Source organism: Colius striatus, chromosome 9, assembly GCF_028858725.1.
Source record: "Colius striatus isolate bColStr4 chromosome 9, bColStr4.1.hap1, whole genome shotgun sequence".
In the NCBI taxonomy this organism is placed as follows: Eukaryota; Metazoa; Chordata; class Aves; order Coliiformes; family Coliidae; genus Colius; species Colius striatus.
Window position 1 is genome coordinate 29,296,090 of NC_084767.1, and position 15,141 is coordinate 29,311,230.

Genomic DNA, 15,141 nt, shown 5'->3' on the forward strand with positions numbered 1-15,141 from the left:
TATAAAAACTGCAGCTAATGAGGCCTGAGAGCAGATTTGCTTAAGCTTCCAGGGAATAGGGGGTTCTAGCCTGGGTAATGTAAATCTTGGACAAAGGATGCAATTCCAATAGCTGTAACAAACAGGGAACTTGCTCCCCTCAGTACAGACTACAGGAAAAGCAGTAATTGGAAATTATTAAGAAATAATTAATTAGAAAACTTGAGAGATGCACCCATGAGTGCTGAGGGAGCTGACTGATGTGGTTGCTAAGCCACTCTCCATTGTTTTCAAATGATCATGGAGGACTGGCAAGGTGCCTGAGGACTGGATGAAGGCCAATGTCACTCCAGTCTTCAAAGAAGGCAAGAAGGAGGACCCAAGAAACTCTAGGTCAGTCATCCTTACCTTCATACTTGTAAAGGTGATGGAACAATTCATCCTGGATGCCATCTCAAAACATATGAGGATGGTAACCAGGGGGACTCAACATGGATTCACCAAGGGGAAATCCTCCTTGACCAACCTGATAGCCTTCTATGAAGGTATAACTGGCTGGCTAGATGAGGGGAGAGCAGCAGATGTCATCTACATTGACTTCAGCAAGGCTTTTGACCGGGCTATTTTTTGAGGTGGATCAAGAGCTGGCTGAATGACAGAGCCAGAGGGTAATGTTCAACAGAGCCAAGTTAAGTTGGAGGCCTGTTCAACATCTTCATCAATGACCTGGATGAGGGGACAGTGTACCCTCAGGAAGTTCACTGATGACGACCTTTATTTTCAATTTTTACAATATACCAAATCATGGAGAAAGCAGAGGACTAAAAGTGTTCAGTAAAGCAACAATGTAAGTCTTCTAGAAGTGCTCACAGCCAAGTCCTTGAGTTAGAAGGATGCACAAGGGTATTGGTGGTGTACAGAGACAAGTCATACAGATTTGTAATAAGGAAATAATTCTGTGGGTTTTTTCAGACCTCTTTGTAGACACTAATTATGACTTGCTCCTTAATTTCCCAGGTGAAAAAACAGAACTAGAAATAGATTAAGCAGTTTGCTAACCTCCAAGAGTGAGTCAGCAGCAAGATTAGCAGCATATCTTTTGAGTTTTTAATCTTTATTGATTATTACCCTTCCTAAAACCTTATTCTGTGTGGACAAGACTGAATACCTATGTTTGCATGAAATAGGGCAAAGGAATGTTATGTTATATGATTTCTTGAAAAGGTACTGGCCAGTTTAAATAAGAGTTCAAGCTCTCTGTATGTCTAGGGCTTTTTTTCTAATTTCCCCTTCACTCTCTGAAGCAAAAATGACATTGGACTCAGTTTTATTGGAAAAGAAGAGGTCTCTTTGATATGTTTACACATCCTTAGTCATTGCATCTGGGAGGTACGTTGCCATTGGCTTTCTGCATCTGGCCTCAATGTAAGTAGATAAAGACAAATGCTTTCCCAATGCCAGGATTCCACAAGCACACAGTCCAGCCATCTACTCCTTTTACATTTCTCCCTCCCTTGTAATCTCTTCAAAAGATCCTGTGTGTTAAAAGAGCCAAGTTAATTATTTTAAAAGTTCCAATAGTTTATTTTTCAGTAAGATTCTCAGACATATGAATCACCAGGAATAACCATAGTTCAGGAAAAACTTCGGGGAGTTGGACATAACTGCTAACACTTGGTCAGGATCAATTATATAGGACCTGGAGGGAAAGGGAAAATCAGAGCTTTGCAGTGCCCTTTAAGCACATAGGGAAGCTAAGGAGATATTTCATCTCAGTTTAGTGTCACAAGCCAAAAAAAAAAAGAAAAAAGTAAAAGTTTTTGACTGTTTTCATTAATCCTTTCGTATTAAACTAGAGTACTGATATGCACTTATACTGTGAACAGTAAGACGTTTGCTGAAAGGCAAAAAAAGTTTGGTTATTTTATTGCATTTTTTCTCCTTCTGCTCAATATTCCTCAAATATCTTCCAATTTAATGGATACACTCTCAAATGACTAGTATCTTCAGAGAGAGTTTCTTGAAAAGTGGCAGATAGTGCATAAAGCTGAGTTCCCACTTCTTTTTGAACTAAAGTAAAACTAGACAGACAAAAATGACAAGTGAGCTGCAGTGATTTTCTCAAGCATTTATAGTGGTACAAGCTAAACCTTCATACAAACCCTATGCCTCTAATAAAAGTTCAAGCAACAAAAAGTAGTTTTGAGTAAAACCAGCAAAACTAGAACACAGAATATCCGTGCCAGAAGAGTATGTTTCTGCACAGAATAGAGAATTCACAGGATTTGTGGTAACAGTATATGGAATCAATTTATGCCTGGCAAGGAAAATAAAAGTATAATATTTCTTGCACGAAATTTTTTCCACATTCACTCCAATACTGTGTGTCATTAGTTACATCTGTGACAAAAACATCACTTAAAGCAGGCTAGGAAAGAGAAACCTTGGCTCACTTACCCTATTACTTCATCTTTAGGGTTTGCCCTGGTGCACTTTTCCAGTTACACAATATGTGGATAGGCTCTGTAATGCCTTATATAAAAGAAGTTACTATAATGGCCATCTCCCTATACACTATGAAATATTTACATCTATTTCTTTTCTATTTCTATTTCTTCTCTCTATCTATTTCTTTCATTTGACTTTGAAGTTTATATCCAGTTATATCCATGTAAAGTCAATCATATTTGTTTATGTATCAGATTAATTAGCAAATTTTCTTGGCTTAGGCTCTGAACTGTGATCCATCACTGTCTTTCTGGTTTGAAGATTCTGTGTTGGGAGTTGTCTTTTGTGGTTTTATGGTAAATTATAAATGAATCGTAGTGTGCCTATATAATTTGGTTTATAATTCTTTATGAAAACTCTAACTGCAACTGTAACATGATCATACAAATTTTAATTGCTACAATGTTATTTTGTATTCATGTCAATCTTAATGTCTTAAAAACAAAAATAAGTCAATTTTGTGTATTTCACATAACAGAACTGATTTCTCCTTACCCACCTCCCTACCCATTCTAATGTTTTCTACTAAAAACTAAGTAGCAGTCAGCACCATGCATCATTGTAATATATTATGTACCTATGAGTTATTTTCTGTTGTATTTAACTACATGAGGAGGAAATGCAGAATCAATTTTGAGACAGAGACTAGCTATCCAAGCATTTGGTACAGGAGCACTTAATCTCATTTTAGATGTCACCCTTTAGAGGCCTCTCATCTGTGAAACTTTAGTGAGAGGAGAAACTTTGAAAATAGTAGGATTTAAGACATCTAGTATTTCCTGTGCTTAATTTTATGCAACTCCCTGTACAAGATGGTGATGTGAGTCCTGCTCTTACACACTCTTCTTCATCTCAGTTTGTATTTCTGAATTCCATAGATTTCCTGTGTAATGGAGGAAAAAATACCAAAGTGTGCAGATCCCTCTAGCTGCAGGGAGGTCTCTTGCAGCTGTCATAGAACCATAGAATGTTAGGGATTGGAAGGGACCTTTAGAGATCATCTAGTCCAACCCCCCTGCAGAAGCAGGTTCACCTAGATCAGGTCGCATAGGAACACGTCCAGGCAAGTCTTGAAGACCTCCAAGGAAGGACACTCAACAACCCCTCTGGGCAGCCTGTGCCAGGGCTCCCTCACCCTCACAGTGAAATAGTTTTTTCTTATGTTTAAGTGCAACTTTTTGTGTTCCAGCTTCATCCCATTACCCCTTGTCCTGTTACTATCTACTAGAAAAGAGGGATGTCCCAGCCTCCTGACACCCACCCTTTAGATATGTGTAAATGTTAATAAGATCACCCCTCAATCTCCTCTTCTCCAGACTAAACAGCCCCAGTTCCCGCAGCCTTTCCTCATATGAAAGATGTTCTATACCCTTGATCATCTTGGTGGCCCTGATCTGGACTCTCTCCAGCACTTCCCTGTCCCTCTTGAACTGAGGAGCCCAGAACTGGACACAGGACTCCAGATGAGGCCTCACCAGGGCAGAGTAGAGAGGGAGAAGAACCTCCCTTGACCTGCTGGCCACATCACTCAAGTCATTACTCAAGTTTGTCTGGGGAAGAGTTAAATAGTCTCTAAAGAGCAAAATTGTATATTTGCAAAGTGTGAATGTCATTTTAGTTTATTTAATGTATAGTACATTGACTGTATTTTTCTCTACCCATTCCTTATTCTGGTTCGTATTCTGTGGTCATAGTTCAATATTTCCCCTGAGAATTCCCACAATGGAAAAAAATTATTGTCATGCAGATTTCTTTACTTTCAAATGAAACATTACAGTTCAAGATGCCACTTTTCAGCTGACACTGATGCTTACTGTAGTAAGCTATATAACAAGAACTTCATTAGAGTATAGTATTAATAAATTCATAGGAGCTGCTCCAATAAATTTAGCTACTCTGAAACTTCCTTGCTGTACAAAATGTAGGTCAAGATATCAGATAATCCATTTGCAGATAATCCAAATTCCCATTGGCCTTGGATAAGGGTGAAATTAGACATTTTGATTCCATGTGCCTATATAAGTTGCTACTGGAAAAAAGTTTAAAAACACCCATAATTTTAATCCAGCTTCTATAATAACAGATAAAATATTATCAGGACATACTACTAATAAATAAACAAATCACAAATGAAAACCAGTAGAATCCAAAGGTAATGAAATTCATAGTTTTGTAGCCGACTGTTGAACTCCTAAGCCTATCCTATTGGAAAGTACATTATCTACCAGATTCCTTTTATTCCCTCACTCTATGGCTTGTATGCCGTAGAGTGAGGGAATATTAGAGTTATGCTATTAAACATCTGATCTTTGAAATGTTACAATCACTTAAATGAAAAAGTTACCATCATTAAAAATCTTGTAGTTTCCTGATAGTTATCCTTCACAGTGGAAATATTTACCTCTCTGAAGTTGCATCAGGAAAGGAACATTAGGTATAAATGGAAGTGCACATAGCGCTGTATTATCTCTGACACTGTAGAGAATCCTGCTGATGCTACTGATGGCCTTTTGTATATGTACAGATTCTAATAATGTCAGTGTTTCTGGAATTCACTGTTTCTTGTGCAAGAACCGATGAAACAGTGAAGTGCAAGATGAGTTCAGTTTTCAGCTTTTTCTCCATTTCAATTCTTCCTAGTAGGCCTCTAGTCCTTTCAAGAACACTTTCCCATGATATTGCAAGGTCTGTTTAAATAATTGGAGGAATCTTAGAGAAAAGTTGTCAGTTTTGTGCACAGGCAGGTCTAATTGCCCTTGAACATTTCTGAACGCCATTGCCCTGAACAGTCCACTTCAGAGATCACAGGATAACACCAGTGTAATACCAGTCTCATAAAACACTACAGGAAGAACTAGTGGGAATTTCATGTGTCATATGCATTTCAAACCTTACTGAGGACCAGGTTCCCATTACTTTAATTTTGGATTTAAGAGGTAATATGACATGTGGTTTCTAATAACTCCGCGACACAGTGATTTCCAGGAATTCAGTATACTTGTCACTTTTTAATCCAGGTGTTCAGAAGAAAATTAAATTTCATGGTTAAAAAAGGAAAAGGAGCTCTTGGATCTTTAAACTTGGAAAGGAATTAGCAAAAATTAGTTTCTTTTCTTCTAAACTTCAAAGGGAAAAAATGACACAGTGGGAAAACTGGTGAGATAAAAAGCGAGCATGGATTGTCCAGCACCGAGCACCTACTCAGTGACTTATGGAGTAAAAAGACTTGTTGAAATCATTTTCAGGCAGCAGCAGAACTACCAGCTGGCAAAAGCCGGTGTAATTAATACCATGCTTGTGCCCAAATTGCTGTCTTTCAGCTCTATGTAACCTCAGTGTAGTCAGTAGGACTGTATAGCAAACAGTAAATAAAAAAGGTTTCCCATGATATGGACTTATTCATCCTAAGGACAATAACCCACTGGTGTATCCAAATCAACTAGAAGGTAACTTGCATCATGGTCTGCCTCTCCCTTTGACATATACTGTGGCAACTCTTGTCTTAATTCCAGAGTCTAAATTAGTTTGCGTGTGTAATGTGTTCTAGGCTTTTTTTTTTCTTGCTTATGTTTCTCTGGATCTCAAACTACTCATTAAGCCATGAAAACAGAAATTAAATCCTCCCCCTGCCTTTTGCCTTTCTGTGGATCTCTCTTGTAATTGCTAGAGGAGACAATGAAGTAAGGAGTGGGATAGACAATACATTTCTGCTGGTAATAATAATCATGTGGGCAGGGGGGAGGGAAGTTGTGAAAAAAACATGGGAAAGTAGCTCCTCTAGAAACTTCTAAGTGCTAGATTAAGCTGATGTGTGCTCCCTTTATCCAGATGTATATATAAAATATTGCTTTTCCAGAGATTTTGACGTCTCAGAGTTTGGAGGGGACCACTTATGCTAAAATATTCTGAAAGTTTTCTTGTATTCTTTTGCTATGACATTTATTTATCTTCGATTTAATGAGAGAGTAATTGGAACCAGTTTTGTCAGATGCATAAATAACAAACACTCCCCATTTGTGTCATTACTGCTGCAATACTGGGGAGGAATGAGTTAAGAGGAGCAGAGATCAAAGCAGCTGGGATCTATCAAGGAATCAGGGCCCACTGCCAAGGGAAGAGAAGGAAGTGGGGCTAAGACAATGGCTTTGATCCCAGGAAGAGAGGGTTGTGGGTCAGGAAGCATGAAATAAGACTAAATCTGTTTACTTTGGGTCTGTTTTTGAGTGGATTCCTCACCATTAAAGGCAATATTTTTCTTTTAATTGATTTTGTAAGGTGTTTTTTGCTGTGGAGTTGATTCAAATTTACCTGTGTGACAGCAAATGTGAAAAGGACTAAAAGAAGCTGTGATGTTAAGTGGTGTCTGAGCTGTGTAGACTGATGTTATGTGGAGTGCAGACTCTGCTAGGCTAGAGGTTGGCTAATTTGAGTTGAAAGTTAGGGGTTAAGGATTTCAGTGTGCATTGCAAGGTGTTTGAAATGTCATGAGGTAATCCTCAGTATGGATAAGTACCTTAGTGTTAACCCTTTCCTTTGGATTCTGTAGGTTTAAATCCTTGTACTGTCAATATATTGCTGTTAAGCTCTCAATATGTGGTGATTTTTCTGCCTTTGTATATGAGCAAGGAAGTTTGGTTGGTTAACAGAAGCTTTTCCTGTGTTTTTTGATTTTTTGTTGTTTTTTTTTTTTTATGGGTTTTTTATTTTTTTGGGGGGTTCTTTATTTCAAGCAAGATATTGTTAACACTTGTGTAGGATTCTGGCCTCTTAGTGCTGCTGTTCATCCTGGTTCTTACACAGCTGAAAGAAGCTGTAGTTGCTGAATGACATTTGAGTAATAGTTCTCATGAACAGTCATAATTAAAACTTTTTTTTATAGGCTAGTCATAACTCATCTGTGCTAACGGTGGGAAAGCTCAGTCATTAATAATGTAAGAAGTAGCTGTGAAAGATCCAGCTGTGCTGTAATTGTAGTGAATTGATATCACACATTGATAGTGTGATAAACTCAGTGGGTTTTCAATTTGCTATCTTTCATCTTGTTAAAGGTGGGGTTTACTTTTGAAGGGTATGCCTAAGCATTATGTAGTTTTAATATTTCTTTTCTCCTTGTTTAAACACATCAAATAGTTACTAAGTTTGCTCTTTAATTATGATAATAAGCAAGTTATTTTATTTGAATTATGCAACATTTCCCTCACAAGTAATTGAAAGATACCTCTTTTTCACTTTATCTCCAGAGACTGTATTTCTAACCTGTCTTGATCCCATGTTTCGCTCATCTCTTTTTTTTCTATTGTATCATTTTCTCTTGGATAACACGGAAAAAATAAAGTATGAAAGAGTTTTGCCCAATAAAATGGAGGTGTAATTGTCCTGACACTAGTGTAGATATTTACACCAATGGAGCTGCAGAGAGTTTTACTCTATCAGGATAAATGTAAGGCAGAATTTACTATCCTCTTGGAATGAAAAGTCAGATTCTTGTAGCAAAGGAATCACTTTCTCACAGTTTTTTTCTGCTTACTAATATTTTTATGTGAAAGCAAAACAATTGAGTTAATTCATGTATGGCAGTACTATTGCTGTTAATGTATCCTAGAATAAGAGTTTTTACCCCGGAAAGCAGTGTATGGTCTGGTGAAATAAAATGAGATATTATCTTGACCTTTGCTACAACTTCTTTTATGTTAAAATTACATTCACTGACCATTAGTGTGACGTTTCTGGCATAGTCTGGGTTCTGAAAACTTCTCAACTCCTGAAGTTTTGGATGCAAGATTCTTAACCTCCTGGATGGATTAAGAAGTTTTCCCTATGCACAACCAAGTCTTTGCATTGTACCAGGTTACACAATGCAGAAAAAAAATATAACTGTCAAATCTTATTTATGACTCCTACTTGTTGCCAAACAGCAATCCTGTAATACTTACTGTGGTCTCTATACACTTTTTTGTATCTATGTTGATGCTCAGAGGGACATGGCTTGAACTGGATCACAAGAACACCACATGTGAGATGGAGGCTTAGGGGTATATATGCATGAGAGTAAGTTAGTGTAGAAGTTAGTGTTGCAGCATGTGCCAGAATTCCCAGCAGAGTATTTTGGCCCAGGGATGCCTATTCATCTGTTCAGCATAACACTGGGACAGTCATTAGCAAGAATCAGTGCTGAGGGAATGAGGTCAAAGTTCTGAGCGCTGGAAAGTTTCTGTTTCTTGATAAGAATACTTTGGGAGCAATCATGTATGACTTTTTCCCTTGAGTTACTAATTTTCTAGTATTTTCTGAATTAACTTACTATACATAGAAAAGAAAAGAAGCTTTGTGGATTTTTTCCTTAATATCAAGTCAGATAAGGCTTTAAGCCATAAACACTGAATATAATATTTATTGTGCTGCTTGTTAACAGCTTTCAACCTTTCATGCAATGAGGGGAAAAAATGATAGGACTCTTGCACATAAAATCAAAAAGGACTTTAAGCATAACAACAGTTTTAAAAATGATTGGATTTCTCAGTCAATTAAAAATTAATAGCTTTTTATGTCACAGGAAAAAATACTTTCTGGTTTTAACCCAATTCTTCTGTCTGAACACCCAGTAGCATGTGTAGAATTGACATCTGAGACTGGAAATAGAAGACTGATTCTCCACTGCAAACTCATCTGTTTAAAGAGCTAATTGTGGTGGTTTAGCCATGGCTGGGTGCCAGGTGCCTACCTCCTAAACTCACTCCCCTTCCTAAACTGGATAGAGGTAATAGAAATGTAACAAGACGTTTGAGAGTCAAGATAAGGACAGGGAGATCGCTCAGTAATTAGCATCACAGGCAAAACAGATTCAACTTGGGGAGAAAAGGGTTTGATTTATTAAATGAACCATCAGAACAGAGAGATAAGAAATAAACCCAAATCTTAATACACCTACCCCCACCCCTCCCTCTTCCCAGGACTCTCCTTCCTTCCTCCCCATCAGCACAGGGGATGGGGAATGGGGGTTGCAGTCAGTTCATTACAGATGGACTTTGCCGCTGCTTCTTCTCAGTGGGAGGCTTCCTCACACTTCCTACTGCTACACTGTGGGGTCCTTTCCATGGGAGACAGTCCCTCACAAACTTCTCTGATGTGATTCCTTCCCATGGGCTACAGTTCTTTATGAACTGTTCCAACACAGGGCCTCCCACAGGGGCAGCTCCTCACACCCTGCCCCAACATGGGTCATCCACAGTGAGAACAGTCCTTCAGGTACCGACTGCTCCAGCCTGAGTCCCTCACAGGATCACAAGTCCTCACAGCAAACCTGCTCTGGTATGGGCTCCTCTTTCCCCACGAGGTTCCCAGGTCCAGTCAGGGACTTTCCCCAACGTGGGCTTCCCATGGACTCACAGCCTCCTTCAGGCATTCACCCGCTCCAGCATGGGGTCCTCCACAGGCTGTGAGTGGATCTCTGCTCCCCGGTGGCCTCCATGGGCTGCAGGGGCACAGCTGCCTCACCGTGGTCTATGCTACAGGTCACAGAGAATTCTTTCTTTCAGGGCCTAAGCATCCTTCTCCACCAACCTTGGTGTCTGTGGAGACGTTTTCACATTCTTATTCTGTTGCTGCTGTCATTTAACAACTGTGCAGCAACTTCTTCACCTTGTCTAATACGTTATTCATAGATGCGTTATCTCAGTCACTAATTGTCTTGGCCTTGGTCAGAGTTGGGTCCATCTTAGAATTGACTGGAATTCGTTGTACCAGATAGACAGGAAGCTTCTGTCAGCTCTTTGTTCAAAGAAGCCACCCCTGTAGCACCCACCAACTACCAAAAACCTGTCCTAGGCAAAACCACTAAGCTGCCAGAGAGAGGTGGGTGAAAGGAAATTATGTTATCAAATAAGGGGGAAGCTAATGCCTTGTCTAGAGTCGTAGAATTATTTATCACAAATATTTGAGAATACATAAAAATTGTAGCTAATGTTGAAGTTCACCTCTGCAGTAACTATCAAGTGCAAGAATATACTGACTTCAAAACGTACAGCTGACACTAACACATCCTGGTGAGATTTATGATTTACTCATTCAACTATGAATTGTTATTGTCTCATAAGTAGAAGATAAGAGATCAAAACAGGAGGGAAGGACTAAACTAATCCGCAACATATTTTTATTGCAGAACTGTGAGATTTCTAGAGAGAAGACAGACTTACTAGCTAAGGAGATTTCTTCAAAGGAAAAAATCATACTTTATTTGTTTGTATAGTCACATGACTCAAAATACTTCCACAATTTGAACAAAGATAGAAATCCTTTACTAGATTCTTGGGAGGATGGGATGGTAGATGACGTAGTATAAGGCCTCACCAGTAGAAAAATAAATAAGGGGAAGACAAAATCTTTCATTTGTGTTAACTGTAAAAGTAATGTAGTGTTTTCTTTCACTGCTTTTACACTGGGGTCCATTCAACAGAAAACTGAGTGGTTCTCAATATGTTTATCATTGCAGATAAAGTACACATAGTGGAGTTTGAAATGGATAGAAAATCAACTCTTTTGCTCTTCCAAGATAATAAAAGAATACCGTTGTATAATCCTGACACTAAAATAGCCTGAGATTTTTTGGTTTTCTATGATGCCAGGTTAAGAATTTGATCCTCCAATTAACTTGGACAAGTTGAAGCACTAGGAGGTCAATATCACAGGCTAAAGTACTCTCTGCTGCTAGGAGATAAAAACACCAGAATGATATTTGAGTCATCACAAGCTTAAATTAGATACAGTCTTGGGGTTTTGACTTTTCGCACTTATCTCCCATAAGATTGTACTTACACTGGGCTGCTTGTGTAACTTGTGTTGCAAAATCTAATAGTTCTTTCCCAACACTACCATTGGAGTAAAAATGACTGACAGGCTGTAATGGAAGAGAAATACAGGTAAGTAGCTTTATCACACATAGGTTTGAGCCAAAATTTTCCAGATGCTACGTGGTGTTTACATTAAATATGCACATTTTTAGGTTAAAATGTATTCCTTTTATCCATGTTTTCCATTTTACACAACGGTATGTGGGATGAATTTTGTTCCTTTTGTGAACTTAGAGTGCAAAGAGCATCTCTGCTTCAAGAGAAAAACAGCAGTTTAATGTCAGTGTCTCTTCTACTCATATTATGTATAGCTCCATGTTGATATTGGACCTGCTGGTTAGAAGTTCAGTGTTTTGTTTTGTTGGACACGGTGTTTGCAATCCTACATCCTCATCACAGACGTATATAGTAAATTTAAGTCTTTATATATTTATAAGAGAACTAAACTCAAATATGACTTACCCTAAAAATATATCAAAGAAATCCTCATCTGATATCAAAGAAAAAGTGGCTATTTCTAAACAGTCTCTGTAGCTTGTTTAAAAGCCACAATTAAATTATTTTCAAAAGGCCTAATGACATTGAAATTTGTCAGCATGATTTTTTTTTTCTAAATGCTATTCTTAAAAACACATGGAATTGTTTATAGTCTCTGCTAATCCCAAAGCAGTGTTTTTCTTGCACGAGGCTTAAAAATAGTGCCTGTTTCACAAGAGTGCTATGCAACTTTCCCACTCAATCATAATCCCCTTAAACTCCTTTAGAGATAGGTAATTCTTTCTCTAAGTGCAGCCAAATCCCACCACCTATTTCCATTCTGACAGTCTGTGTTGTCAGTGTGATATTTTTAGCTTTCTTAACAATTCAGGAAAACTGGCTAGACAAAGAGTCCAACAGCAGTAAGGAGGTTCCCAGGTCCTCACTATGTTTTTTTTTTTTCCAGTGCCTTTCTGCAAAACAGGACTAGATCCAAACAGTGTTGAAGAGATTACAGAAAATATTTAGCTTTTGATATTCAATCAATTTATGGTTGGAAGCCTCTGCCTCTAAGGAGTTAGAGTAGAAGTCTCTATATATTGTGTGAAGAGTTTATTCTAAATTACTCACTGGTATGCTTTTAGAATTTGCTTTGTTTGCTAGCATTTGGCATATTTTTCAAAACATTTGAAGGGGAAAAAGAAAACCCTTGCAGGTTCATTGGCATGTATATACTCTCAATACACTGAGGTTTGGTCACTGTTGTGTTATTTCAGTTGGCTCTGGTTTAGTATCTAAATAAATGCAATAGGAATATTATTTTTCATTCTGAAGTACTTCTGGTACTATAGGATTATGTTCTCAGTTATCTTAATTTATAAAGTGTGGTTAGGTAGTCCCTAACACACCTTTCTCAATCCAAGAAAAAGAAATGAAAGGCACTTTACAGATCACCTAGCTTTCCTGAGCCATCTATGTCATTCTGGATAGTTTTGAATTTCCCAGCCTCTTTGCTAAGACTTTTGGTGTTCAAGACTATACTGTCTTTCCAAATCATCTCTCTGTTCCATGCTTTTGCTGTCTTTATTGTTAGGAAATGTTGTCTAGTCAAAATGTTTTCCCCTTTTTTCTGCTTTAGGCCTGACATTTCTTGTTGTATCCATATAGAACATCGAGAATATGCTCTACATTGGTCTTCAAATACATTAAGTCATGTCTATGAATTCTGCCCTTTAAACTTTTTTTTTTCTCCTTTAAACATCTAAATTTCTTTCAGCTTTTTGTAAGTTGTGGAGTACTGTGTGAATTATAATTCCTGTCCTCATGCTTTTAAGCCACTGACTAAATGTCTGCTTACATCCCAAATTGTTTATACTGTTTACCTTTGAAATTTTTCACAATGATCTACAAGTTTCTTGAAGTACAGGGCTAAGAATTCAAATTGCGTTCTCAGTATTAGGTGCAGTTATTCTTCTACTATTTTGTAAGACAGCCTTTTGTTTCCCTGTAAGTGTAGTGCTTGTCTTTTCCTAGTAGTATGATATCAGTGAGTCAGATTGTGATGCAAAGTAATACTTAAGCATCCCTTACTCAGAGAACAGAGCTCACATATGACTGTCTGGAACAAGTGTGACTTGCCAGAGGCAATACTTTGCACTTCTTCCTTTTGAATGAGATTCTACTTTTCCAGCCCTTATCTCCAATTTCTCAGATTATTTAAAATGCTTACATTGTCCTCTAATGCCATAGACACCTGAAAATCTCATAAGCAAGGTCTCCATTGGCATCTAGATGGCTAATTGGAATATAGAGAAGCACTGCTCCAGAGCAGACAGAAGAACCTGCTGTCTTACATAAAGCCCTGCTTTGCTCTTGACAGAGGATCAATAATAAAAACTCTGTTTTCTACCTACCACTTACTAGTTTTGCCCAAGACTACTTTTCCTCAGTTTTTCTGACAGTCATGTAAAATCAAGACAAGTCTTATTAAAATCAAGATTTCTCCATTATCCATTGGATTGACTATACCCCATTTGTTCTGAAAAAATTCAGACTGGATATTACTGGGATCCTTTTGTCTTTACAGGGTTAACAGACTCCCCTGTTTTTCTTTTTTTCCTGGAACTGAGTTCTCACCTGCATGATGTTAAATGTTAGGCACTCTATTTGCCCTTTTCCAGTCTTCTGTAATTTCTATCAGTTTGCAAAGGTAATTGCACATAGCTTTGAGCTAACAGGAGCCAATTTTCTAAATATGTGAGATCTGCATTTTGAAAATCCTTACTGTAGCTTAGTATTCTTTAAAGTGATATTTCTCTGCTTACTCAAAATAGTACCTTCTCACCACCAGGATGGATGTTTAGCTACCTGCTTGCTCTTGGTGGTTTTGGGTTTTTGCTTGTGGAGGGATATGGAGGGCAGGGGAGTTGGGTTATTTTGTTTTCTTTTTTTTAATTTTTATTTATTTTAGAGAAGACTGACAGAGGGAGGTGAAACATTGGACTAGGCTTGAATGATCTTCCTGTAACTGATTCCTGAGAGGTTTTATCCCAGTTTGTTTCTTGGCTTCACAGTTATTTCAACCTCCTGTTTTCTTGTTCACCTTGCCATTGAGAAATATCCAATTCTTTTTTTTCTGGTTTTGTATTTACTTTCTATGACAGTTCACATGCCAATTTTCTGAGTTTACTGAAACCTATGTCCTAAAGATCCATGACATTTATTTTGTTGCTTCTCTCTTCCCGTTCTGAACTTTTAAACTTGTGAACATTATTGCCCAAGATGCCATCCAAAAAGTTGTCGCTAAGATGTTCTGAGTGTCGCTACACATATTTTGTCTCTGATTCTCTTTAATTTCTAGATGTTTGGACAAGTGTATATTGTTTCATAGCATATGAAAAGATTGCTTTTTCATTCTCTCTTCTCTGAACAAGACCTGTATGTGAAGTTAGATATCAGGATATGAATATGCTACATGGTGGGACAAATGGTGGAGGAAAGGCTCGTTTATTTGTGGCTATGCGGCCAATTGAGGTAATCCAGGGGTTCCTGAAGCACGGGGAGTGCAGGAGAAGTGAGGAGAGCCACCAGGAGCAAGCAGCTCTTGCAAGGGGGATGGTCTTGCCAGGAGGCAGAGCCGCAGCAACCACGGAGGATTTAAACATCCCCCAGGGAGTGCAAGCAACCAGGAGCACAGCAAACAGGGATGACAAATGAGGTGTGATGCAGCACCCAGTTGTGGCATGACAGTTTGAGTGGCAGTTCATGCAGGGAGGATGGGGAGGGAATGACCCCACAGCTCACACAGAGAGACAGAAGCCAGAGAAGTGCC